This window comes from Lissotriton helveticus, chromosome 2_1, assembly GCF_964261635.1.
Source record: "Lissotriton helveticus chromosome 2_1, aLisHel1.1, whole genome shotgun sequence".
Classification (NCBI taxonomy): Eukaryota; Metazoa; Chordata; class Amphibia; order Caudata; family Salamandridae; genus Lissotriton; species Lissotriton helveticus.
In genome coordinates this window covers 1250111854-1250138364 of record NC_136059.1, presented here as the reverse complement: position 1 = coordinate 1250138364, position 26511 = coordinate 1250111854, and positions in this window count along the sequence as shown.

Sequence of the window (26511 nt, the reverse complement as noted above, 5' to 3'; positions counted from 1 at the left end):
GGAGGCGCTTGAAAAGCAGTCCAGCCCCCGCGTCGCGGGATCGCGCGCGGGTCAGTGCCCGGGGCTAAGCCCGGGCAAAGGGCGGGCCCTCTACGGCTCTCAGAGGCCAGAAGAGGACGGGACGGGACACCTCCCTTGAGCTATTACATCAATGAGATTGTCTTGTTGTCCTGCATTCAGCAAATCCAATCATGACTCGCAAGGGGGCTATCAAGAAAGAGAGGTTCACGTCCTGGGTCACAAGATCATGGTACAAGTATTATCAGAACATTTGAAAAACAACACTATCCCTGTGGGTCTACAGGTAAAAAATATTCCGGTTATTTTCACTACCGATAAAACTTATCTGAAAAGATTTGGAGGAGTGGGCACTAAATGTTCTGTAGATTGGATGGCCCTTTCTGTTGCGACGGCACTTAGACTATATGAAGAGGAACTCAGGGAAATAGAAGCTTTGGAACAAGAAATTGGAGGGGACCCTACCATCAAAGATTGTAAAAAACTGCTGGAAGCAGTCGAGAAAACTATCTCTGAGTTCACAGTGTACAACACCAATTTAAAAACTACTAAAGTTGGAAAAGACATTAAGAACTTCAAATTTGAAGAAGTCTACCCTTATTTAAAGGAAGCTTTTTATATTAACAACAATCCGAGGGGCATATTATCAAGGGGCTTTATCTCGCTTTTTTGGCTTTAAAAGCCAAGAAAGCGGAGATAAAATTATCTCCCTATTACCAAGCAGTCGCTAACACCAGTTAGCGACAGCTAATAGGAGATAGTGACCATCTTGGGCCCCGCTTTGCATGTCAGTGATATTTATCACTAATGACATGCAAAGTGGGCGTGTCAAGATGTTAGCAACTGAAAACAGTCGCTAACATCGCTATCTCCTATTACCAACTTTTGGAGATATTCGCGCTTAGCGCGAATATCTCCAAAAGCTCCAAAAGCTAACACTTGCCCAGGAGCAGTTCTTACCCATGTTATCCAATGGGAGGTGGATAACATGGCTAAGAGCATTTGCTCGATAATGCATGAATATCGCTGACTTTTCAGCGATATTCATGCATTGCGGCCGTTTTTTATCGCATTTGCGATAAACCTTGCTGATAGCAAGGTTTATCTGCGATAAAAATCGCCGATTTGCGTCGATAATTTTTGTCTCTAAACAAGTTAGAGACAAAAATTATCTCTATTGGTTGGTAATATGCCCCCGAGTTCTTTAAACCTACTGATAGAGCGCGCGAGGTCACCCAACCAATAATTTCGCCGCTTCCGGCTTCGGGCCCATATATTTCAATTCACCATATACATTGACCGGGTGACTTCACGGGCTGCTACCAATTTGTGTGAATTCCCTACTGTTATTCCTCAGCGTACCCGACTTACCATCCACCGACACGGGTACCTATGACCACAATGAATCAGGGAGCTAGCTGTAAAAGGAAAGGCAGCAAAATACAACTCAAAATGACATTCAATACTTTTGTAAAATGACCACGGACAACTGGAAGTTTTAAAGTCTTTATCTAAAGTTCGTTCTCAGTAAGCATTAGATTTACAAGAATAAGACAATCGATAATCAAGATAATGAAAAGTACATAACTATAGAGAAATAAAGTCAGGGTAATCATGGAAATGCTAATATGAGATGCAACAGGAAACGCTATGCATTTAGGGCAAAAGTTCTTTGGACAGGCTAAGAAAGGCCGTTCTAGACCATATCAGAAAATGACAAACTGCAATGCAAAATATGATTTCTAACAGGTAGGGTAACATGGGAACACGTTATGAAAATATGCAATGTCTTTATGTTTCAATAATTGCGGCAAAAGCATGGAAAAATCAACATATGCAAAGGTGTGTCTTTATTGAAGCAAAAGATAGAAAAATAGAAAGGTGCAAGTTTAAAGATTTTAGAGCAATATTTACCTAGACTGGTGTGGAAACCAAACCCTGGCCACGGGTCAGATAAGGACAGGAAACCCTCAAGGAAGGATACCCCTCAATGGACAGCAGGTGCAGAATGGACACCCAGGACAGGACAGGAAACCCTCAGATTAGTAATCAGGACAGGACCTCAGGACAGGAACCCCTCAGGACAGGACCGCACCCGCAGTTTGGAAGCAACGCCTGCGCTCCACCCTCTCTGCAGCTATCGATCAAGACCCCAAATGGGTCAGCGAACTCACAGCAAAGTGCTCCGCCAGCACTTTAAGGTTCACTAGAACCTTAGTCTATGGTCAATTTCGGACAGAGTACTCCGCAGTGCTCTGTATCTTCAGTCACCTATTGAGTGCGTTGGGTCAGTGACAGGTCAGCTAAACCAGACAAGTTGGACAATTTCCCTAGGTGAACCCAGGGTAGTTATACTGTTTTGGGGCAGTGTACCACCCCCCAATGTTGCAAAATGTCAGAATCCCTCAATTTGGATTGGTCCTAAGGTAGGATTTGGGTAACACACCAATCAGAACACACTATTTGGATGCCTACTTTGCATCTCTGGGTACCGCCTAGCGAGATTGGGGTTCTCATGAGAAAGTCCAGGGAAATACAATGACAAGTTTACATTGTTTCAGAATAGGGACACATGACTCCGTCCTGCTGAGTTCGCAGGTCAGTTTCTCAGGAGCATCTTGCCCATCCCTGCCAGCTGGCTGAGTTCCACCAGCCAAGGTTGACTTCTCCCCAGACAGACGGTCCTGCGCAGTAAGGACCTCCAAGATGGCTTTCGGCTCAGTCAGACCCCCATTTCCCGCGGTACATGAAAAGTAAGCGAGAACAAATTAATACAGAGAAATAACGATATGAAAACACATCATTGGGTTTGTACTTTCAACTTATCACTATAAAATATACTTATGCAGTCTAAATGTTAGCTACATATACACAGGCACAAGAGCAATGGCACGAGCAGTACCACGTTATTGCCAAAGCTATGTATTACGCATGCGCAACTATTTCCCTCCAAACCTGCAAACACGCCAGGACACGTGAGTGTGACTGACGCATGCGCAGAAGCTATCTCAAAGCAGCGGCCATTTTATGGACTCGAATTAATTGTATTAGAAATACACATATGCAAGCTTCATTTACCTCGTTTCAAACATGAAATAAAGGTTAGTAAGACGTACAAATTATTACTTGGTTACACATGAGCGAGGTTCATGAATACGGCAAGTCGCAAATGCGAAGCTTTGCTTCATCAATCCCCTCTTTGATGATATTTACTATCATCACAAAATAAATGGAACCAGATGCCAACTTCTCACACTTTATACAGCTCTATCTCTTCCAACAAGCGATTCAGCTTTTCCTTTTCATTTTTGGTAGGGTGAGAATTTTTCACCCTTTTGTATATCTGATTATTTATTTCCTCCAGTTCAAGCTCATCCACACTTCGTTTCACTCCTCTCGCATTCACTTGATGCTTTCTGGTGTGCTTACGGCATTTGCAACAGACAAATATGAAGAATAGGATGAGACCTATAATTCCAATTGGCATCAGTACCTTAAACAATAAGCTTTTACCTAAGCTAGCAAGCCAATGACCTACATTTGAGAGACCATCTACCAGTCTCTTCCAGGCACTGTCAACCTCGAGTGGTTTGAGTTCCTTTTCCAAATTAGTAATGTTTTTCACATATCTTTTGAGCTGCACACTTTTGTCCGGAATATAAGTGCAACAATGTTGCGCCTTCAACATCCGGCAGGCTCCGCCCTCTTTTGCTCATAAAGTGTCAAGAGCAAGTCTGTTCTGCAAAACCATTGATCTGATCGCAACCATTTCGGTATTGACCAGCAGAAATCCATGAGCTGTGTCAGTAGACAACACATCCACTATAGTGGACAATTTGCAAATTCTGTGAGTGTTCAGAACCACTCCCACTCCAGGTATCAGTGCACTGAAAATACTACCCATTATTTCACCTACGCTTTCTCTTTTACTACGCACTAAGCCATTAGTATTTTCACTGCTTCCAGCAACTCCATTCACATGGTATATTTTCGGGAAGACAATGCCAAAATAGCAGCTTCCATACCAGTGATCCGGCAATTTGAAATAAGCCTTGTCCCCACAAATATAATAAATTCCAGGAAACACAGGCTCTGACCCATTTTTGAAACCCCAACCTCCAATTACCTTGTAATTATGTTCGCATTCACTGGAACCAATGAAAATGTTATTATAATAGCTAGTCTTCTCGCGGTGAAGACATAGCTTGCCTTTCTTTTCAAAATCCAGCAACAGAGCAGGACCCGCCCCACCAGTTGAGGTGCCTTCCATGTTCTCTGCCCATCTTGGCCTTTTCTGTCTTTCGTCATCTGCCTTTCTTTGTATTTTTATTCTCCTTTTCTCTGCCATGTTCAGGAACATCTTTTCCTGCTCACGCAAAGAACAAGTCAAGTTATCTCTGTGTGCGTCACCTATGTCGATATTACCTATAGTCAGAAAGTATTCGCCCATATAGCGAGTAACGTCACTTTTGGTATGTACAGGATTCAGATACCCACGTATAGGAAGTTCAGAAAAGATCACGTCATTGTTAGAGTAATAGTACTGTAACGGTCCTCTTTTGTAAAATAAACTTGCTAAAATACTACAGGAGATTCCATATGTCAGGGGCAGGTGATGGTATGTCACGCCTTCAGCTACAGAGGTAGATAGCTTCATGCAGACATAGCAATCTTCAATTTCCATAGTCTCTACATAGTGTATTAACAAGTTTGCGAAAACATTTAAGTGTGTCCTGTTCTTAACTCCATGATAATGTAGTCCTCCCTCATCTGATGCTTCTAAGTCTTGTTTTGTTTGTTTCAGTGCTCTCTCATGTCTTGCTACAGTCTGTGTTGTCAGCTCCTCACTGTCAGTATTTACAATTTCAGTAGGGTAAATATTAGTATTTTTGCTCACTGCAAAGGGAATGAACACTGTTAGTCCTATCCAAACTAATATCAGTATAACTATACTACATACACATACCTTGCAGCATGTTTTGCGACAACTGCGACTAGGTCTACCATTCACGCTTGAATCAGACATTTTGGCTCAGAAGAAGTTTCTCGACCCCTCTTTGTGTCTTTACACAAGTAGCTTACTTTGTGCAAATTCACGGTGGCTCGTCTTCTTCTTCGGCAGAGTACTCAGGGACGGGTTCTCCGTCGCTTTCGTCAGTTATATCAAGATCTTCAAATTCTTCCAAAACGAACGTCCATTCAGGAGACTTGTACTTTTTGTTTTGTCTCTTTATTCGATCACTCCTTCTTTTGGAGGTACCTTCTTGTTGCTCTGCTATCCGAGCACTTCTTCTTTCTTCAGCACGTTTTTCTTCCACCGTTTTTATCCTTAGCCTCAATTTTTTGACAAATCCAGGCTCAATGTGCTTTCTTTTCTTAAGTCTTTTAGTTGGCACTTGGACTTCGTTTTCTTCTCTTGCCCTCTTGTTTTCATTAGTTTGTGGCAATTCTGTTTCAGTTTCTTCCCCTTCTATCTGACTAGTTCCAGGGCTAGCATCGATTTCTTCTGCCTGGTTACTAATCTGGCCTTGTTCAGGACAGTTTTGTGTTTGTTTTTCAAATGTCTCTGTTTCTGTTTCCTGAACACGTTCTTCTAATCCTATCTGATCCTGTTCAAGCACTTCGATCTCTGGACTTTCTTCTGCTCGAACTATTACGCTATGTCTAGTCTGTCCCTTCTCGACATCAGGAGTCAGTGGAGGAGTATCAATCACTTGTTCTGTCCCTGTCTGACCTTCTCCTTCCTCAGTTTTGATGTGAATCACAAGATCCTGAGGTTCTTCGCCTGTGCCTTGCTTTTCCTCTCTAGTCCACTCTCTACCTTCCCAAAGTCGCTCACTTGTTCTGATGGGGTCTTCGGTGAGATCAATCAATGGTATCCACTCCTCTGGCCATATGCTCGGCAGCTCGTCTTCAGCTACTTCTGGCTCAGCTTCTTGGACCCCTTCAGCAGGCTGGGCTCTTGGTAGTTCGTTATCAACTATTCCTGGGCCAACGTCTGCTGATCCCGCAGCTTGACTGGTACTGGGCTGTACGTCGTCAGCTACTTCTGGTCTGGCTCCTGCAGAGTCCTCTGCTGGACGCCCTTCTTCTTCAGGCTCTTCGTCTGGTAATACCTTATGGGTGTGGCTGGCGTGTATCCAATGTGGAACCCCTGCACACTTTACTGCTGTGGTTGTTACCAGGATCACCTGACGCTTCTCTCCCCACCTTGGCTCCAGGCAGCTCTTCCGAGTATGCTTCTTTATCTTGACCCAGTCCCCCGGGACCAGTTTGTGGAGAGGAGTCGTTGGATTGAGGATGGCGTCTTCTCCGATCTGGCGAGAGATAGAACGCACTTGGTCACCTAATCTCTTGCAGTATTCAAGCACCAAATCATCAGTAATACTCAACAGTTTGCTTCCTGGTACCCATGCTTGTCTCATCACTCTTCCCATCAGGATTTCATGGGGACTTAGGCCTGTCTTGCGGTCAGGAACACTTCGGAGTCCCATCAGGACCAAGGGCAGGGCCTTCACCCAGGTCATGCCAGATGCATCACACAGTTTTGTTAGTCTGTTTTTGATAGTTCCAAATTTTTTGCTCCACTATTCCAGAAGCCTCTGGACGGTACGCACAGTGAAGCTTTTGTGTTATTCCAAAGGCCTTACAGAGTTCGTCGATTACATCATTCTGAAAATGTCGGCCTCTATCTGATTCAATAGTGACTGGAACCACGAACCTAGGTATCAGTTCTTTCAGTAAACACTTGGCTACTGTCATTGCGTCATTTTGGGGAGTAGGGAAAGCTTCCACCCACTTCGAAAATAAACAGACCATGACAAGGACATATCGCTTCCCTTCACAACGTGGCATGGTGATGAAATCAACCTGTATTCTCACAAAGGGACCCCCTGACCTCCCAATTTTTCCCAGTTCCACCGCAGTTCTTTTGCCTGCGTTCATCCTTTGACATGGCAGGCACCTCTGGCAGAGGGACTCTGCTACTTTCCTGAACTTTTTACTGTACCAAGTCTGTTGGAACACTAGAATCATGGCGTCCCTACCAATGTGTGATCCTTCATGTATCAATGTCGCCATTGTGCCAAGTAAGTGTCTAGGTAACACAGGCATACCAGTTGGGCCCAAGATGACACCATCCACACGTCTTGGTCTACACCCATCTTCCTTCCACTTCTCTCTCTCTTGCCAAGGTGCCGCCTGCTGCCACTCTTTCACTTCATCCCATGTAGGCACTTCTTCAAACACTTGAAGTTGGCAGCTGGTTCCGGGCCCCCCTCGTTTTGGATTTATGATATATCAATCTCTGGCGCACCATTGGGCCACTCGATCAGCAAAATCATTTCCCAGTGATACAGTGTCAATGCCCTTCTTATGAGCAACACATTTTACCACTGCCAGTTCCTTTGGTAACTGGAGTGCCTCTAAAAGGTCTTGAACAACTTTTCCATTTCGAATAGGGGTACCTGATGAAGTCAGGAACTCCCTCTGTAGCCACAACTGGCCAAAGTCATGCACAACCCCATAACAGTACTGACTGTCAGTATACACTGTTATGCGTAGGTTTTTCCCAATTTTGCAAGCTTTTATCATAGCGATCAATTCGGCTACTTGTGCAGACCTTACGTCAAATAGATAACCTGCTTCTTCAATTTTGGTTAAGGAGACTACCGCATAGGCAGCACTCAGGCCTCCTTGCTCATGTCTTAGACATGAACCATCCACAAATAATTCCTTGTCATGCACAGGCAATGGTGTTTCTTTAATGTCTGGGCGTGGTTTGGTGCTGAATTCTGTTAAATAAATACAATTATGCTCATCATCCACCCCATCTTTCATATCCATTGAATCGGGGAGCAAAGTGGCGGGGTTCAGAATACTGCACCTGACAATGTTTACATTTGCAGCACCCACAAGAATCCTCTCGTATTTAGTCAGCCGACTAGGGGTGAGGTACTGAGTTTTCGTTCTGGTCAGTAAAATTACCACTCCATGTGGAACATACACAGTTACAGGATGTCCCATGACAATGGACTCACTCTGCTCTAAACTTGCGCAGGTAGCAGCTACTGCTTTCAGACATCCTGGTAATCCAGCAGCCACTGGATCCAGGGTGGCAGAGAAATATGCCACAGGCCTTCTGGTCGTGCCATGTTCTTGTGTCAGGACTGACAACCCGCAATTATTGCGAGTGTCACAGAATAGGGCAAATTCCTTGGAATAGTATGGCATTCCTAACGCAGGGGCTGTACACAGACAATCCCGTAGTTTCGTGAAGGCTGTTAAGCTTTCATCATCCCATTGTACAATATCCGGTGTTCCTCTCTTGGTCATTTTTATCAAGGGCCTAGCTAGGACTGCAAATCCCAGAATCCATTGCCTGCAGTATCCTATCACTCCCAGGAACATTCTGATCTCTTTCTGAGTACGGGGTAACTGCATCTTTTGAATTATTCACACTCTTTCTGACGTTACTTTCCTGACGCCTTTCTCTATCTGGTGCCCCAGATATTTCACTGATTTTGCACAGAACTGTAATTTGTCAGGGGCCACTTTATGTCCCTTCTCACTCAGGTGATTCAGTAGGGCAATGGTGTCAATCACACAATCCCTATGACTTTTAGACGCCACCAAGAGGTCGTCAATGTATTGCACTAGGACAGAGTTTCCAGGTAAGACCAAAGTTTCCAAACATTTTTTCAAGATCTGATTAAAGATAGAGGGGCTCTCTGTGTACCCTTGGGGGACCCTGTTCCAGACATACACGTGACCATTGAAGGCAAATGAGAAAAGAAATTTGCTATCTGGATGCAAGGGAATGGAAAAGAATGCATGACATAGGTCTATCACAGTGAACCACTCAGCATCCCAGGGAATCTGATACAGAATCACAGCTGGGTTCGGGACAATAGGGCAGCAGGGGACCACTATCTTTTTGACTTTTCGTAGGTCCTGCACTATTCTGTACTTGCCACTAGGCTTCTTGATGCCCATAATCGGTGAGTTACATGGGCTACTCATTACTTCCTGTATGATGTTTCCTTCTACCAATTTCTGTATTTTCAGAGTGACACCTGCTCTCACTTCTGCATTCATCCTGTAGGGTTTAGTATTGGGGTATACTGCATTGTCCTTGATTGCTATCTGTATGGGGTCCACGTTTTTCATTAACCCTACATCTTTCCCAGTAAAGTCCCATACTTCTGGCTTCACTGCTTCTTGGAGTTCTTTGGGCAAATCCTGCATAGTCATTCGTTTAATCTCTGAGTCAGGTCTGATTAACATTAATTTATAAATGCCATCTTCATCTGGGGTCTGAATTTCAACTCCCTTTGGTGTGCAAAAGATGGTACAGTTCATTTTGCACAGCAAATCACGTCCCAGTAAGTTCACCGGACTGGTGTCACAAACGACAAATCTATGCATTTCTTTAAAGTTTCCAATTGATATCTCCATTGGTTTGGTAACAGGAGTACTAATCAATTGATTAGATACACCCACTACTTGGATGGCTTCTCCCGAGAGGGGTAGGTTTGGAACGTCCACTGTTCTCACAGTAGAACGGGTAGCGCCAGTGTCCAACAGAAAAGTGACATCATTTCCGTCAACCTTTCCTTCAATGTATGGTCCGGACTGGTCTACCGGCAAGGAGGCGCCAAGTACGCACTCCTCGTCCTCCCCTCTCAGGCCCCGTCAGTACTGGTCATCACAAAGGAAGGTATCATTTAACAAATACTGCGAAGTTGCTGCATTTCTGTTCTCTTTGCTTTCCCAGACTTCTACCTCATCACCCTCTGTGGATTTTCCCTTATATACTTGCTTTGGAGCTCGGGGCACCTGAATCGTTTTTACCTGTGGTTGAGTCTTTCTTGGTCTTTCTTTCTGCGTCTGTGGAGTTAAATCAGGTGTTTTGGGGTTATCGTCAGGCAAATAAGGACACTCGTTTCGCCAGTGTCCAATTTCTCCGCACTGGTGACAGGGAAATTTCTTCATAGCCTCTTCTCTGCTCATTTTGGGCCGGGGCTTACCTCCTCCCCCACCCCCAGGACCTTGGTTCTGAGTGTTTTTGGTCATGTTACTCAATTGTTTTTCCTGCTGTTCTGCGAGCTTCACTTGAGCCCACATAACCTTCTCTTTGAGAGCCTTTTTCTTTTCTGCCATCTCGTCCTCGCAGTACTTTGCGTACCGCAGGACCTCGTCTACCTTTTTGGTATGCCAACAGATTTTATTATCCTTTATCCACTGACAAATTTCGGGTCTTAAACCGTTTACAAACCTGTAAATGAAATGCGTCATATCCTTCATCTCGATGTTATCTATACCACTGTATGTTTTAAACACCTGCAACAGCCTTTCATAATAGGAGTGCACTGTCTCGTCTCTTTCCTGCGTTGTTCTATCTATCCGGGTCCAATCAGTTTCCTTTGCGGGCACCTTATTTTACAAATGCTGAATTACTTGTTCGTATTTTTTCATCACTTCAATCGACGGCTCCCCTGTGTTAGAGTCCCTCAGGTACTCCTCACTAGGCCAGGCTATGGCTATTTTACACTCGGTCCATAGATCTACCGGGACCACAATATCGAAAAATCCATCCAGGTCTTTCTACAGGCATTTTTGCACCTTTACGAACCTTTCCACCTGCCGGTACCAGTCTACTGGCTTTTCGCGCAATTTCGGGAAATCGTTAGTAAAGGACACAATATCCTGTCTGGACCATGGAACGTGCACATACCTCCCACCTGGTACTTCACGCATGGGGCATAACTGTTCGGGCTTGTCTACTTCTCTCAAAGCGAACTCAGGGTTCGCTTGTCTGGATCGAGCCTCATCTTTCTTTCGTGCCCACCTGCTTTTCCATTTTTCCACGTCTCCCCATTTTTGCAAAATTACTAGCAACTCTTTAATCTGCAACTTTTTCCCTGACACATTCAAGTTCTCTAAATCTTTGTCTGAGAATTCAGCTCGGTATGGTTTTTGCAAGGGCTTGGATCTGGAAATATCTACCCCCATACTAGCTGCAGTGTCTGTCAGCTTTTCGTGGAGCACTCTGGTACTTCTGGTAAGGCTTTTACACATAAACAGCAACTCCTCTTCAGAGTAGGTATTTAATCTGTCTAATCCCACATTTCCTGCCATTAATTCCTCTATTTCTACCCTCAGTTTGTAGAGGTCTAAAGGTTTCGTTTGCGGAGTCTGTTTTTCTAATTCACGACTCCAATTTTCAATTTCTTCCGGAGTTACCAGAGAGACACTCCTAGTACCTGACGTTGATTCTAATTTAATTTCTTTCGCATTAAAAGGATTATGCCTCTTCTGCATTCCCTTCCCGGTCTGTTTGTTTGGCAGGCCCAAGAACACAACTTCGGACTCGCACTCACTGGACTGATCGTCTATCAGTAGGGGCTCCTGCCTTGGTGGGGCCATGATTGGGTTAATAACTGGAGGGTTTGGACTTCCCTGATTATTCCCATACAACGGAACCACTGGTCCGATTGTTACCGGAATGGTCAAAGCCTCAGGACTGGCATTTAACTGGGAGATTTTCTGAATTATTTCTGTTCTCTGTCTAGCTAGGGCCTCTTGCTCCCTTTCATCTAGTACTCTTCCTAATGTTCGGTCAGGTATTATCTGTGGGGTCAGGTGAGGGGTAAAACTCGGGGCAGTAGGATGCGTTTCACTTGGTCCTCCACCATAATTTGGTTTTGGGAACAAAGTTCCTGTGCCAAATGACCTGCGCTCTTCCCCATATGGAGGCTGTAAAAAGGGCATTCCTGAACTTAATGGTTTTTCTTCGTTTTCATAAAGAGGTCGGGGGAAAAAGACTCCTTTGCTGGAATACTTTTCCTCCGGGCTCACGGGCATTCGAGGATATATATCCCTTACCTCCGCGGGTCCGGGATTCTCAAAATAGGGCGGTATCTGACCACTTCCCCCCCCTACTTAGGGATCTGTCCTCCTCCTTAATAGGTGGCCGCTGGGGATTTTCTCCTCCACTGGAAGGTCGGGCTCCCTCATTATAAGGGGGCGGACTTCTCGTAAAGATGTCATCTAATAATTCATCGTCTGACTCCCCCAGGGCCCCCCAATGCTTACTCTTTTCTGTCTTTTTCTCTCCCGCAGAAGGGTTACATGCTGGCATCATGGGAAACAGACCCTCAACAATCATGCTCTGTCTCCACTGTTTCATCCTTTTATCCCTGGTCTCTTGTTTCAGCCTTGGGTACCACTTGGTCAGACCTTTGTCCATGCGGGGTTTCTCTCTTTCGAAAGCCTCAATCTCCCATTCCTCTAATGCCTCATACTGCGTTAGTCTCGGTCTGGGATGCAATTCATTCATTCGGGTTCTCAAATTAAATAAAATCCTACCATTGAAAGTACCGACTAACGGAAAAGCCAATATTCCGTCATCTTTTGTGTACTTTACCCAATTTTCCAACCACACACAGGTATTGTACCCTCGGTCAAACATCATGAACGAGGCGGGAGTATTGGGTGGTGGGACAATAACGCCCTCTCTGGATTTAATCGGTTTGTCCGTTTTGAAGTAATTCTTTACCTTATTTACAAGGGACATTTTTCTCTTAGATCCGTACATAATATCGTATCTATTGGCTTTCCACTGATCCCTTTCAAACCCTTGGTTTCTTGGATCGGGTCTAGTCTCTGGACTATACGAGTGCCACATACGATTTCTACGCTTAACTTTGTTTACAAAGTTACCTCCAATCAGAATGCGCCTTGCAATTCCGTGCGACCAATGGGGTGCACGTGTTCAAATAGTTTCGACCAATGGGTGCGCGGCCCCTTCGTGAGACAGTTCTCACTCTTCGGCGCTCACCCCTCCTTCACAATTCCAGCCCCGCTACCCGCCCGCTGTTTCTACCAATCCCAGCGCGGCACGGAGTGACGTCAGAGACGCTTCGCGACTGACTCCCTCCCTTCACAAGGTAACAGAAACTTTCTTTCTTTCTAAAGTGCTAGTGCTTGGTTATTTTACAACGAATACACATTCGCCACAGTGCTCAAGTGTCTAGACAGAGAAAGAGTTATTTTACTGCAAGTAAACTACTTCCATTTACTTTTCACACGCTGCGGGTAGATCTCTTCCGCCTACCCTTCACTCTAGCATTAGTGAACCTGTTACTTCCCTAAACTCATCCACTTCTCCGGGATATATCCGAGTCTAAGGTTTCCCAGCGGACCCCTCTGCTTTCACCCAAGCTCCGATGAACCTGCTACTCTTCCGATGTGACCCTTACTAGGTTACGCCACTATTGGAATTTTGCCAATGAACCTCGTTACTGACATTTATTCATATACGTATTCAGAAAAACCCTAGTTAGTGCTTCCCGGTCGTACCTAACCTGCACCGAACTTTCCTCGAGCCTGCGACCTCAAGGCAAATGGATTCTATTCACCACTTTGCCATTCAATTCCCCGGGGAGTTCGGACAACATTGAACGAGACGGTTTACAAATGCATGGATTAATACATATAACAATATAAGAACAAGAATAACAATGATAAAACAATTCATAAATTTTAAAGCAGCGTATTCTCAAGAGAATGATCAGGTCCCTCGGAACAGCCGCTCTTATAGCAGCATTAATATACTAGCAGATACCGACTTAACTAGTCTAACTAATCCTGCCTAACCTTTAACTAGTCCCTAACCATACCTCTGCTACCAGAAAAACTGATAGAGCGCGCGAGGTCACCCAACCAATAATTTCGCCGCTTCGGGCCCATATATTTCAATTCACCATATACATTGACCGGGTGACTTCACGGGCTGCTACCAATTTGTGTGAATTCCCTACTGTTATTCCTCAGCGTACCCGACTTACCATCCACCGACACGGGTACCTATGACCACAATGAATCAGGGAGCTAGCTGTAAAAGGAAAGGCAGCAAAATACAACTCAAAATGACATTCAATACTTTTGTAAAATGACCACGGACAACTGGAAGTTTTAAAGTCTTTATCTAAAGTTCGTTCTCAGTAAGCATTAGATTTACAAGAATAAGACAATCGATAATCAAGATAATGAAAAGTACATAACTATAGAGAAATAAAGTCAGGGTAATCATGGAAATGCTAATATGAGATGCAACAGGAAACGCTATGCATTTAGGGCAAAAGTTCTTTGGACAGTTTAAGAAAGGCCGTTCTAGACCATATCAGAAAATGACAAACTGCAATGCAAAATATGATTTCTAACAGGTAGGGTAACATGGGAACACGTTATGAAAATATGCAATGTCTTTATGTTTCAATAATTGCGGCAAAAGCATGGAAAAATCAACATATGCAAAGGTGTGTCTTTATTGAAGCAAAAGATAGAAAAATAGAAAGGTGCAAGTTTAAAGATTTTAGAGCAATATTTACCTAGACTGGTGTGGAAACCAAACCCTGGCCACGGGTCAGATAAGGACAGGAAACCCTCAAGGAAGGATACCCCTCAATGGACAGCAGGTGCAGAATGGACACCCAGGACAGGACAGGAAACCCTCAGATTAGGAATCAGGACAGGACCTCAGGACAGGAACCCCTCAGGACAGGACCGCTCAGGACAGGACCGCACCCGCAGTTTGGAAGCAACGCCTGCGCTCCACCCTCTCTGCAGCTATCGATCAAGACCCCGATTGGGTCAGCGAACTCCCAGCAAAGTGCTTCGCCAGCACTTTAAGGTTCAGTAGAACCTTAGTCTATGGTCAATTTCGGACACTGTACTCCGCAGTGCTCTGTATCTTCAGTCACCTATTGAGTGCGTTGGGTCAGTGACAGGTCAGCTAAACCAGACAAGTCGGACAATTTCCCTAGGTGAACCCAGGGTAGTTATACTGTTTTGGGGCAGTGTACCACCCCCCAATGTTGAAAAATGTCAGAATCCCTCAATTTGGATTGGTCCTAAGGTAGGATTTGGGTAACACACCAATCAGAACACACTATTTGGATGCCTACTTTGCATCTCTGGGTACCGCCTAGCGAGATTGGGGTTCTCATGAGAAAGTCCAGGGAAATACAATGACAAGTTTACATTGTTTCAGAATAGGGACACATGACTCCGTCCTGCTGAGTTCGCAGGTCAGTTTCTCAGGAGCATCTTGCCCATCCCTGCCAGCTGGCTGAGTTCCACCAGCCAAGGTTGACTTCTCCCCAGACAGACGGTCCTGCGCAGTAAGGACCTCCAAGATGGCTTTCGGCTCAGTCAGACCCCCATTTCCCGCGGTACATGAAAAGTAAGCGAGAACAAATTAATACAGAGAAATAACGATATGAAAACACATCATTGGGTTTGTACTTTCAACTTATCACTATAAAATATACTTATGCAGTCTAAATGTTAGCTACATATACACAGGCACAAGAGCAATGGCACGAGCAGTACCACGTTATTGCCAAAGCTATGTATTACGCATGCGCAACTATTTCCCTCCAAACCTGCAAACACGCCAGGACACGTGAGTGTGACTGACGCATGCGCAGAAGCTATCTCAAAGCAGCGGCCATTTTATGGACTCGAATTAATTGTATTAGAAATACACATATGCAAGCTTCATTTACCTCGTTTCAAACATGAAATAAAGGTTAGTAAGACGTACAAATTATTACTTGGTTACACATGAGCGAGGTTCATGAATACGGCAAGTCGCAAATGCGAAGCTTTGCTTCATCACTACAATACAGAGGAAGATCCCGTAATAAGTTTATTACCTTTTCGGACACCTCCTCTGATTCAGACCAAGGGTCATTAAGTGGATACTATCCCCATCCCCAGTTTCCTAGATCTAGACCCCCTTTTTTAGGCAGAGGGAGGTTCAGACCATGGGGAGGGGGGTGGAGATGGAGGGGATACAACCAACAAGGGGGACAGTACCCCCAACAGGGAACATACCAACCAACAGAACAGTATCCAAACCAAGAGACAGACACCTTCAGTACACGGAGGAAGACGTACAGACGATAAATCAAGGAGGAAGTGAGTTGATCCCCATTTACAATTTGTCTAAATATACCCCTACGAGTGATGAACTTGCGATTCTGGCAAAGGGACTCACGTTTGTACCATCTAAATTGCAAAACCCTGTGGATACCAAGACAGAGGTATTAGGGTTCCTCAGAAAAATTAGACTTAAAGCCTATTTTCTAGAACGAGAAACTATGGAACAAAAAAACATTAGTGGTTTAAAGAACAAATCCAAATTCTTACCAGATAGTGTGTTACTTCCACCAGAAATTTTAATTTTTGAAAACCAGGTGTTGCATGAACTGGATAATTTGCAGAATAAAAAAGCTTACTATAACAACAACTGTAGTAAACTAGAATTGGCAGCATTAAAGAATCTTTCTTCTATTTCAGAAGTAACTGTGAGACCGGCCGACATAGGCGGTGGTATTGTGTTATGGGACACCTCTAAATACGATCTAGAAGTTTTAAAACAATTATCCAACCAATTACACTATAGACCTTTGGACACTAATCCATCACTGAGACTCAGACAACAGATCTTAGAAATCACCCAAGAAGCGATGGAAGGAGGTTGGCTATGTAAAAATGAATTTGAGTTTCTTAATAACGAATCCAATAATAAAACCCCTCATATTTACATATTGCCTAAAGTACATAAATCCTTGACTAATCCTCCTGGAAGACCCATTGTGGCAGCAGGTGGGTCACTTTTGGAGCCATTGGCCAAGTATGTGGATGTATTTCTACTCCCTTTAGTTAGGCACATCCCTGCTTATGTAAGAGACACTATGGACCTGATATCGAAGGTGGAGGGCTTAAGATTCAACCCTAATGAACAACTTATGGCCACCTTCGATATCGAATCACTCTATACAAATATTCCACAGGAGGAAGCCCTGGAGGTGATGATGTTGGTGTTGGATTTGAGAGAACGCCCGCACCAAGTACCGACAGAATTCATAATTAGTCTGGCCAGACTATGTTTGAAAAATAATTTCTTCAGTTTTAAAGAAAATCTATATTTGCAAATCTCAGGAGTGGCTATGGGATGTTGTTTCTCGCCTGAAATAGCTAACCTAGTCATGGCCCAATTCGAGGAGAGGTGGATATATAGCGACACCAACCCATTTAAACATCATGTTGAGTTTTGGTGTCGCTATATAGACGACATCTTCCTTATTTGGAAAGGGGATCAAATTGAACTATCTGAATTTCACAATTGGTTAAATTCACGAACTTTGGAATTCAACTTTACTGTGTCCTATGACAAAGAAAAAATTACCTTTCTTGATGTGTATGTCCAACATGATGAGGGTCAGTTGGCTGTGAGTTTGTATACCAAACCTACAGATAAAAATACCTTATTACATTTTACCAGCAGCCATCCGCGGTCTTTGAAAGAAAACCTTCCCTATGGACAGTTCCTCCGTATAAGGAAGAACTGTAGCTCCAAAGATGATTATTTCCTCCATGCAGAAAAATTGAAAAACAAATTGATATGGAGAGGTTATCCTAAAAGACTAGTGAAGATAGCTTTAAAAAGGGCTTGGTACACTCCACGAGAAACACTATTGGTACCGAAAACACACGATGAAGAAAAAAAGACACCTCTCACGTGTGTACTAACATATGACCCAAGAGCTAATAAGGTGAAAAAACTGATTATGAACAACTGGAAACTAATTGAAAATTTGGGTATCCCCAAACCGTTATTTGCTTTTAAAAAAGGTAAAAATATTCGGAATCAATTAGTGAAATCGACCTCTCAAACTATAATACCCTTGAGAGATACCCGCAATCTGCTAAAGCTGCCACCAGTTGTTGGACATTTCCGTTGTCACAATTGTTTGGCATGTGATTCAACGCGGGATTCTAAGGTGATAATGATTAACAAAAAAACCCATCACTAAAGAGCCTTTTCCAATTGCAATACCAAAGACACTATATATTGCATTAAATGTCCATGTGACAAATTTTACATAGGGCAAACAATACAAACAGTGAAGAAAAGAATCCTACAACATGAATCCAGAGTGAGATGCAACACCATTGGGGCTCCATTGGTGCTGCATTTTCAGGAAAACAATCATACTGAAGAAGATATTGAATGGTCAGTATTATGTACAGTAACTAACACAAACAGAAGGGAGACAGAAAAGAAACGTAACCGTTTAGAAGCCAGACTTATTGAAAAATACCAGACAGCAAGAACAGGTCTAAATGATAGGGATGAAGTTTGGTCATTATTACAATAACTTGGATGTGGGGTAATGATATCTGTGGGCTGGGCTGATATTCTGATATTCTTAGAATGTGTACATTAATACATGTATACCATGAATGTAGGACAAATGGTTCTTACATATAAATAACATGTTGTAATTATGTTGTTTTTGTATATATTAGATTGTGAGAAGTGATGGCATCACATGGGATATAAGGACCTGTTTGGTACAATATTTTGGGTTTTCTATTTTGGGCTTTCTACTTTTCGATTTGTAGATGTTTTAGAACACACTGTATTTAATGTAATTTTCTATCCTTTGAATCTGTCTTTTCATTTTCCTCGGACTCGTGTTAAGATTGCCGCTTTTTGTTTATCTGCCTGGAGGCGCTCCCGCGAGATTGGGACTTAGAACTACTGCAGAGTCCGTTATCTCGGAATCAAGCACAATCACGCAAGACTTGCGCTATGCATTACGCTAGGTAGGGCTGTCTAAAAGAATAGTCCATCAATCACGCGAGACTTGCGCTATGCAATACGCTAGCTAGGGCTATTTTAAAGAATAGTCCATCATTAATGTTTACAACCAGGAAACGCGTTCGGCGCCCTGAGTGTTGAGACAGAGCTCTGTTTGTTATTTACCGGATTGGTATTCGTTACCGGCATGGAAGATTTGAATGCTGAATAGAACGCCCCTTGAGGTAAGAATATGTAGTTCCCGCGGCCTGTCTGCTCATTACGTTATTTCTTTATTGGTAGATTTTTTTATCTCTTGAGCAACAGACCGTTTGACGCTGTGTTATTTAATTGTATTGTAGGCTCATTTTCCGTGGGGAGGTTAACCCTCAGTGAAGGATTACAAGTTGATAGGTAAGCCAGGACATTTAACATAAACAGAGAAGGGTAAATTAGAGCGACCTGATACTTAGAATTACTTTATATTTTTTTGCTTCAGAGCCTAGATAAATGAAAATATTTATGTAAGAAGGTGGAGCTCTGGCTACAGTATATTCACATTTGGTATGTATGTTTTAGGATATTGAGGTCTCATTTTCATTGTTTTTGGTCTATTAATTGGTTGTATATAGGTGTTGTGTATGTTTCTCACTTGGCTTCGGTGAAGGGTCTATCGTTTCGTTTTTGATTTGAGTCTTGATTGATTAATGCACACGAAATAGGGCGCTCTTTTTAATTTGAATTTCAATCCTTGCCATACACTTCAGGAAGGGACTATTAATAGTGTAAATAAAGTCACATTGTATATAGAGTCTCAAATGTTTTCTTTGCATGGGAAGTGACATGTTATCCCAGTGAATTTAATATGAATATAAATTGAGTTTGTTTGTTTGCTTTAGAGTTCTAGTATATCTGCCCTCGTAGTCCTGATGAGGCCTGGAATAAACAGAGGCTGAAACGCGTCGACACAGCTAATTGGAGGACTCCAAAACAAGAAATTTTTTTGAACACTGTTAAGAAATAATTATTCAAGAGAGTGCTATTTCTAGAGAGGTCAAAAGTGGTACAACCTCATACACTCCTTTTTTCATTGTTTTCGGGCTTGTTTTCGTGATCTTAAGAGTAGGAATGTCATGTGAAAAAATTATACATTGACATCCTTGTTCAGATAAGTGGGGCATTAGAACCGTGAGTTTGGTTCTCATAAAAGTGTATATATGTATGTAAGTTAAAAGTATATGTGTGTTTTTTGTATTTTTGTATATATATATGTAAATCGTGTACAGTTTTTTGTTTAAAGCAAGAGACCAGTAATTGAGGTCAAATGTGGTTTGATTAAAAGAAAAAGTTGAACTATACATTGGTTATTTATTGCTTTATGCGTTTGGCTATTTTTTGGAGATACTCTAAAGTGAAAATTTCTCAATTAAATTGTGTGGAGAAGGACTTCTCAAGACTGGGTAATTAATGGTATCCAGCCTGTTCAAACTCAAAAACAAAATAGTGTTCCGTAGGCTTTACATTGTTGTTTTTTCTTGTTATATACCCAAAAGCCTATGGGTTATATGGGTGACCCCTGTATTTTGTTCATGTTTTTTACACTTTTTTAAGTGTGAGGGTTAGAGCGTTTCTGATAACATTTGGATAAAAATGATATCCTAAAATAAATATCTATAATAATTGAGAGTTCTCCTAATAGCCTATTTTTGCAATTTGTTGTTCATATATGATGTACTGGGATATGTCTACCTATGCACTGTGAGTGGAAATATACAAATGAAAACTTGAGAATGACAGAACCTACGATTGTTAGTTATAGTGAAGAAGAAATCGGTGCCTTGGTATCAAAAACTCCATCCTTGATAAGCGGAGAGAAAGTAGTCTCTCAGATAGCTAATGTGGATAAGATAGAAAGATTAAAACAATTGAAGAAAAAGAATATCAGGACACACTTGCATGCACAAGTATTATCAGAACATTTGAAAAACAATACTATCCCTGTGGGTCTACAGGTAAAAAATACTCCGGTTATTTTCACTACCGATAAAACTTATCTGAAAAGATTTGGAGGAGTGGGCACTAAATGTTCTGTAGATTGGATGGCTCTTTCTGTTAAAACGGCACTTAGACTATATGAAGAGGAACTCAGGGAAATAGAAGCTTTGGAACAAGAAATTGGAGGGGACCCTACCATCAAAGATTGTAAAAAACTGCTGGAAGCAGTCGAGAAAACTATCTCTGAGTTCACAGTGTACAACACCAATTTAAAAACTACTAAAGTTGGAAAAGACATTAAGAACTTCAAATTTGAAGAAGTCTACCCTTATTTAAAGGAAGATTTTTATATTAACAACAATCCGAGTTCTTTAAACCTACAATACAGAGGAAGATCCCGTAATAAGTTTATTACCTTTTCGGACACCTCCTCTGATTCAGACCAAGGGTCATCAAGTGGATACTATCCCCATCCCCAGTTTCCTAGATGTAGACCCCCTTTTTTAGGCAGAGGGAGGTTCAGACCATGGGGAGGAGGGTGGAGATGGAGGGGATACAACCAACAAGGGGGACAGTACCCCCAACAGGGAACATACCAACCAACAGAACAGTATCCAAACCAAGAGACAGACACCTTCAGTACACGGAGGAAGACGTACAGACGATAAATCAAGGAGGAAGTGAGTTGATCCCCTTTTACAATTTGTCTAAATATACCCCTACGAGTGATGAACTTGCGATTCTGGCAAAGGGACTCACGTTTGTACCATCTAAATTGCAAAACCCTGTGGATACCAAGACAGAGGTATTAGGGTTCCTCAGAAAAATTAGACTTAAAGCCTATTTTCTAGAATGAGAAACTATGGAACAAAAAAACATTAGTGGTTTAAAGAACAAATCCAAATTCTTACCAGATAGTGTGTTACTTCCACCAGAAATTTTAATTTTTGAAAACCAGGTGTTGCATGAACTGGATAATTTGCAGAATAAAAAAGCTTACTATAACAACAACTGTAGTAAACTAGAATTGGCAGCATTAAAGAATCTTTCTTCTATTTCAGAAGTAACTGTGAGACCGGCCGACAAAGGCGGTGGTATTGTGTTATTGGACACCTCTAAATACGATCAAGAAGTTTTAAAACAGTTATCCAACAATTACACTATAGACCTTTGGACACTAATCCATCACTGAGACTCAGACAACAGATCTTAGAAATCACCCAAGAAGCGATGAAAGGAGGTTGGCTATGTAAAAATGAATTTGAGTTTCTTAATAACGAATGCAATAATAAAACCCCTCATATTTACATATTGCCTAAAGTACATAAATCCTTGACTAATCCTCCCGGAAGACCCATTGTGGAAGCATGTGGGTCACTTTTGGAGCCATTGGCCAAGTATGTGGATGTATTTCTACTCCCTTTAGTTAGGCACATCCCTGCTTATGTAAGAGACACTATGGACCTGATATCGAAGGTGGAGGGCTTAAGATTCAACCCTAATGAACAACTTATGGCCACCTTCGATATCGAATCACTCTATACAAATATTCCACAGGAGGAAGCCCTGGAGGTGATGAGGTTGGTGTTGGATTTGAGAGAACGCCCGCACCAAGTACCAACAGAATTCATAATTAGTCTGGCCAGACTATGTTTGAAAAATAATTTCTTCAGTTTTAAAGAAAATCTATATTTGCAAATCTCAGGAGTGGCTATGGGATGTTGTTTCTCGCCTGAAATAGCTAACCTAGTCATGGCCCAATTCGAGGAGAGGTGGATATATAGCGACACCAACCCATTTAAACATCATGTTGAGTTTTGGTGTCGCTATATAGATGACATCTTCCTTATTTGGAAAGGGGATCAAATTGAACTATCTGAATTTCACAATTGGTTAAATTCACGAACTTTGGAATTCAACTTTACTGTGTCCTATGACAAAGAAAAAATTAACTTTCTTGATGTGTATGTCCAACATGATGAGGGTCAGTTGGCTGTGAGTTTGTATACCAAACCTACAGATAAAAATACCTTATTACATTTTACCAGCAGCCATCCGCGGTCTTTGAAAGAAAACCTTCCCTATGGACAGTTCCTCCGTATAAGGAGGAACTGTAGCTCCAAAGAAGATTATTTCCTCCATGCAGAACAATTGAAAAACAAATTGATATGGAGAGGTTATCCTAAAAGACTAGTGAAGATAGCTTTAAAAAGGGCTTGGTACACTCCACGAGAAACACTATTGGTACCGAAAACACACGATGAAGGAAAAAAGACACCTCTCACGTGTGTACTAACATATGACCCAAGAGCTAATAAGGTGAAAAAACTGATTATGAACAACTGGAAACTAATTGAAAATTTGGGTATCCCCAAACCGTTATTTGCTTTTAAAAAAGGTAAAAATATTCGGAATCAATTAGTGAAATCGACCTCTCAAACTATAATACCCTTGAGAGATACCCGCAATCTGCTAAAGCTGCCACCAGTTGTTGGACATTTCCGTTGTCACAATTGTTTGGCATGTGATTCAACGCGGGATTCTAAGGTGATAATGATTAACAAAAAAAACCATCACCAAAGAGCCTTTTCCAATTGCAATACCAAAGACACTATATATTGCATTAAATGTCCATGTGACAAATTTTACATAGGGCAAACAATACAAACAGTGAAGAAAAGAATCCTACAACATGAATCCAGAGTGAGATGCAACACCATTGGGGCTCCATTGGTGCTGCATTTTCAGGAAAACAATCATACTGAAGAAGATATTGAATGGTCAGTATTATGTACAGTAACTAACACAAACAGAAGGGAGACAGAAAAGAAACTTAACCGTTTAGAAGCCAGACTTATTGAAAAATACCAGACAGCAAGAACAGGTCTAAATGATAGGGATGAAGTTTGGTCATTATTACAATAACTTGGATGTGGGGTAATGATATCTGTAGGCTGCGCTGATATTCTGATATTCTTAGAATGTGTACATTAATACATGTATACCATGAATGTAGGACAAATGGTTCTTACATATAAATAACATGTTGTAATTATGTTGTTTTTGTATATATATTAGATTGTGAGAAGTGATGGCATCACATGGGATATAAGGACCTGTTTGGTACAATATTTTGGGTTTTCTATTTTGGGCTTTCTACTTTTCGATTTGTAGATGTTTTAGAACACATTGTATTTAATGTAATTTTCTATCCTTTGAATCTGTCTTTTCATTTTCCTCCGACTCGTGTTAAGATTGTCGCTTTTTGTTTATCTGCCTGGAGGCACTCCCGCGAGATTGGGACTTACAACTACTGGAGAGTCCGTTATCTCGGAATCAAGCACAATCACGCGAGACTTGCGCTATGCATTACGCTAGGTAGGGCTGTCTAAAAGAATAGTCCATCAATCACGCGAGACTTGCGCTATGCAATACGCTAGCTAGGGCTATTTTAAAGAATAGTCCATCATTAATGTTTACAACCAGGAAACGCGTTCGGCGCCCTGAGTGTTAAGACAGAGCTCTGTTTGTTATTTACCGGATTGGTATTCGTTACCGGCATGGAAGATTTGAATGCTGAATAGAACACCCCTTGAGGTAAGAATATGTAGTTCCCGCGGCCTGTCTGCTCATTACGTTATTTCTTTATTGGTAGATTTTTTTATCTCTTGAGCAACAGACCGTTTGACGCTGTGTTATTTAATTGTATTGTAGGCTCATTTTCCGTGGGGAGGTTAACCCTCAGTGAAGGATTACAAGTTGATAGGTAAGCCAGGACATTTAACATAAACAGAGAAGGGTGAATTAGAGCGACCTGATACTTAGAATTACTTTATATTTTTTTGCTTCAGAGCCTAGATAAATGAAAATATTTATGTAAGAAGGTGGAGCTCTGGCTACAGTATATTCACATTTGGTATGTATGTTTTAGGATATTGAGGTCTCATTTTCGTTGTTTTTGGTCTATTAATTGGTTGTATATAGGTGTTGTGTATGTTTCTCACTTGGCTTCGGTGAAGGGTCTATCAATTCGTTTTTGATTTGAGTCTTGATTGATTAATGCACACGAAATAGGGGGCTCTTTTTAATTTGAATTTCAATCCTTGCCATACACTTCAGGAAGGGACTATTAATAGTGTAAATAAAGTCACATTGTATATAGAGTCTCAAATGTTTTCTTTGCATGGGAAGTGACATGTTATCCCAGTGAATTTAATATGAATATACATTGAGTTTGTTTGTTTGCTTTAGAGTTCTAGTATATCTGCCCTCGTAGTCCTGATGAGGCCTGGAATAAACAGAGGCTGAGACGCGTCGACACAGCTAATTGGAGGACTCCAAAACAAGAAATTTGTTTGAACACTGTTAAGAAATAATTATTCAAGAGAGTGCTATTTCTAGAGAGGTCAAAAGTGGTAGAACCTCATACACTCCTTTTTTCGTTGTTTTCGGGCTTGTTTTGGTGATCTTAAGAGTAGGAATGTCATGTGAAAAAATTATACATTGACATCCTTGTTCAGATAAGTGGGGCATTAGAACCGTGAGTTTGGTTCTCATAAAAGTGTATATATGTATGTAAGTTAAAAGTATATGTGTGTTTTTTGTATTTTTGTATATATATATGTAAATCGTGTAAAGTTTTTTGTTTAAAGCAAGAGACCAGTAATTGAGGTCAAATGTGGTTTGATTAAAAGAAAAAGTTGAACTATACATTGGTTATTTATTGCTTTATGCGTTTGGCTATTTTTTGGAGATACTCTAAAGTGAAAATTTCTCAATTAAATTGTGTGGAGAAGGACTGTCTCAAGACTGGATAATTAATGGTATCCAGCCTGTTCAAACTCAAAAACAAAATAGTGTTCCGTAGGCTTTACATTGTTGTTTTTTCTTGTTATATACCCAAAAGCCTATGGGTTATATGGGTGACCCCTGTATTGTGTTCACAAGATCATGGTAGGTCATCCCTGCTCACCTCTAATACGAATGAACCTAGTCAGTTTACAGATAGCACACCCACCGAGCAATCTCCAGAACCAACGAAGGCTGCAGCGCTAAACTTCTCGCTGCTGGATGACCTAAATTTTCTTTGCAAAACTAGGTATGCCTTTGTAGAAGACAGAAATGAAATTAAAAGTCCACCATCCTGCCCCACTAATAGAACCAGTATATCATCCCCAGTCGTCAGCCAACTGGAACATCCTTCAATACCCAAAAATGCAAACACAGAAAATATAGTACTTCCCCAGCTCCCACCCAGTAAAGGGAAGTGGGATGGGGTTAATCCCATTGGGAACCAACCTAAACTACAAAAACTGTGCTCTACCCCTCCATCGACCGTAACTAATTTCTGAGGAAAAATTAAACCAACTAGTACCTCCTTCCAACTTGTTTTTTCTGTCTCAGATCGAACTGGTCAGATCAATCATTTCTCCACTGTTGGAAAAAATGACCTCTCTAGAGGATAGGCTGCTGGGAATAGAGAAAAGTATCAAGGCCAACTTACCTCCCACCGGAAAAATTGTAACACCTAACTGTTCCCACCCACTTGGTACAACCGAAGTGCCAATGCCACCTGCAAAAAACAGTAATGATCAAATTCATTACCTAGTCCCTAACTCATCATCCCCAATTGCCCCTAAAGTCCAATCCAAACCTGGTCTATCCAAATACACTGCTACTAGAGTAGAGCCTTATAAAACAACTCATATACAGCTACCTCCGGAGGCTGCACCCTTCGTTTGTGTCCTTGCTGGTGTCCCAGCACTCAAACATGGAAAAACCGAATGGGAACAAGACCTACTAAATTAAGTCACATATTGGCTAACTAAAAATAGGCCCTT